Source organism: Myodes glareolus, chromosome 9 (genome assembly GCF_982192425.1).
Source record: "Myodes glareolus chromosome 9, mMyoGla1.1, whole genome shotgun sequence".
Taxonomy (NCBI): domain Eukaryota; kingdom Metazoa; phylum Chordata; class Mammalia; order Rodentia; family Cricetidae; genus Myodes; species Myodes glareolus.
This window is the reverse complement of record NC_142034.1, coordinates 94,303,008-94,306,037: the sequence shown is the minus strand read 5'-3', so window position 1 is coordinate 94,306,037 and position 3,030 is coordinate 94,303,008. Positions and strand designations below refer to the sequence as shown.

At 48.6% G+C, this 3,030-nt stretch overlaps 1 non-coding gene across 1 annotated transcript; it reads left to right on the top strand.

The window, feature by feature from the left end:
- Positions 1 to 1,471: 1,471 nt before the first annotated feature.
- On the top strand, positions 1,472 to 1,603 carry LOC125401879 (small nucleolar RNA SNORA70). Its single transcript, XR_007232477.1, has one exon. It is a non-coding gene; the product is annotated as a small nucleolar RNA SNORA70 (small nucleolar RNA).
- Positions 1,604 to 3,030: the final 1,427 nt, after the last annotated feature.

The window sequence follows — 3,030 nt, the reverse complement described above, 5'->3', positions numbered from 1 at the left end:
CGATCCAGCATTTGTTCAGTCTGTGAGGCAGGTTGGGGATAGCATAGCCTCATTACAGGACAGGGTGCAACACTGCAGCTAGGGTTGGATGTAGGGGTGCTATGGGGAACACTTCAGTGATCAGCAGTGAGGGGGTGTTCTCAGATCTCACACAGCTCACAACACAGGGCTCCAGTGGACCTGAAGTCCTGGGCCAGGGCCTGGGTGGAGTACGGAAACCTTGTCTATCTCAGTGGCTATGAACTTGTCGCCTGAGGCCCAACACAGGGCCTCGTGATGGTGACAGTCACGCCTTACCACTCTGCTTCCACTTGCCTGTATCAGATGCAGGCCCCGTGAGGAGCTCTTCACCCTCCCTGGTCACCTACGCATTATAACACACCCAAGCCCAACAACTTTTAGTCAGGTCCTGTTTCCTACTCCCTATTTCCACCTGGGGTGCTCGTGAGACTGAGACACCCTCTCTTGACTCTGGGAGCATGGCTGGAGGTATCACTATTCCCAGGCAGATTCATCACCCCTGGACATGGTATTTCTCTCAAGATGGGATCAGGATTTATCCCATCTACAGTGGCACCAGGATTTATCCCTACTGCTTGTACTGGCTTTTGGGGAACCTATTCTCTTTGGATGGATACCTTGCTCAGCCTAAATATAGTAGGGAGGGCCTTGGACCCTCCCCCAAAGCAGTGTCTTGCTCTCTCTGGGGAGTGGATGGGGGTTGGGGTGGGGAGTAAATGGAGGGAGTAGAAGGAGGGGAGGGAGTGGGAACTTGGGTTGGTATGTATAATGAAAAAAGATAATTTGTTTTCTCTTTTTAAAAAAATTTAGGTGCACATGGTTGCTTTGGAAAAAAAAACCAAAACAACAACAACAAAAAAACCAACCCCCAAACCAAATAAACCCAAGCATCCGTGACGCTACATTCTCGCCAAGGTTACATTCTGTGACCTCAGGGCAGGGTGACTCTCCTAAACATGTCATCAACAATTATGTTTGTTCCAATATTTGTAAAGGGAAATTGCTTTCTTTCATTACAACTCAGAGCATGAGTCACAGCAGTTTGTCAACGGATTTATGCAAACCACCCTTCTCCCCCATGGGTCCTGCAATGAATTGTCTCTGTAGGCATTGTCTTGTCAGCTAGGAAACCTCAACCATTGGTTTAGTTTCTCTTTGTGCCTGTGTGGGAAAAAAAATGCAGTAGGTTTGGCCAAATTTAAATGACTAGTGCGCCATAGAGTCTCAAAAGGCAAGAACCAGACACTGCCAAGGCTTTCTGGAGGAAGGGGGTATACCAGAAACCTCCAGGAATTAAGTAATTAGTTCAAGACTTAAAAAAATTCCCCAATGAGGCCATGTGTGTTGACTCATACCTATAATCCTAGCATTCAAGAAACACAGACAGGAAGGTTGTGGCGAGTCAAGGCTAACCTGGGCTACAGAGATCCTGCCTCAAACAATAATGACCCTGAAGCCAATTAAACCAGGTTTCTCTCCTCATGGGGACCTAGTGTGCAGTGGTTGCCAAGAGCAGCCTCTTTGGGAACATGTGCAGCCAGGTTACCTATATGGGTCGCCCCAAGGGACCTTGCAGACAGTTTTCTGGTGGATATTAGCATCTCTGATCTCGATGTTGTCCCCAAGCTGGGCTCCAGGCAAGTAGGTGCCTTTGGGAAGCCCCAGGGCACCGTAGTCAGGGTTCACACTGGCCAGCTCATCCTGTCCATCTGAACAAAACTAGACTAAGGAACATGTGACCAAGGTCCTGTGTGGAGCCAAATTCAGGTTCCCTGCCGCTGGAAGGTGCATTCTTCAAAGAAGCAGGATTTTCACCAAGTTTAATGCAAATGAATTTGACGACACGGTAGCAGAGAAGTGGCTCTTCTCCGATAGTGGTGGGGTGGAAGATGGGGTTCCTGGTCGGGTCTCTGAACAAGGGGCAGCCCATGCATGCCTGAGGGCTTCCACTGTACTGTCCTGCAACCCACCAAATCGTGTTCTGTAATAAATCTCACATCCTGTGTGAGAAAACAAACAACAAACAAACAAACAGAAAGATGACAATAAGACAAGCCCTATTGTAGCAAGAGAGGCCTCCGAGATAAAACCCAGGTACACATGCCTGTGGCAGATCTGCTAGGTGACATTGAAAACTGGAGATAGCTGGACAGATGTGCAGCCATCTGGACAAAACAAGATAAACCCACAAACCTCACACAATGCAAATATAAAGCCAAGATGCATTAAAATGCTCTTTTTTTTTTTTTCTCAAAGCGGGTCTGGTGTGGAACGTGCTCCCTGCGCTCCCTGCAGCACCGTGATCCCAGAGCACATCTGCTAATACAGGAGCACTGCAGGGCATCAGTAGGTGATGAGGCCTAAGCATCCAGTTTCTAGTCTTCTGAGACTCCCTGCAGACTAGACTCCCAAAGTTTGCTTCACCTCGTGTAAGCTGAGTTTTAGTGGGATTCCAGCAACTCCGGGGCTGTGGGGAGAGCTCAGCTGGAGAGCATTTGCTAAGGATACTCAAGGTGCTCAGGAAAACACAGCCTTCAAATCAGACTAATGATAGAAAACCAAGGCTGGGCTCAGCTCTGTTCAAGTGGCCTTGGCAATATCATTGGCCTTGTCCCTGGGGCCTCGGTGGAGGTCACCTGCTAAGAGTGCCCCTTCCCTGGAGAGACTTAAACCGTGTCGATCCCCTCCTCAAAAGTATGATTCCACTAAAGCTCACCCTGGGGGAACCAGTTAGTTTTACTGGACTTACTTAGAATACAGGTGAGGGGTTTTTGAAGCGTGGATAACTCCAAAGCTACTTTACCCAAAGTTCACCCGGTATGGGGATGATGGCTCCGCACAGACAACGTTTTTCTATAATCAGCCTCCCTGAGTCCCTGTACTCTCTGCCTCCCAGATCCAGAGGGCATTTGCCATTAGAGCAGAGTCGCATTAACATGGCCGGTCTACTTTCATTTCTGGCGCTCTAATAAAACATCCTGGCAAAGCAACGTTGGGCAGAAAGTGTTT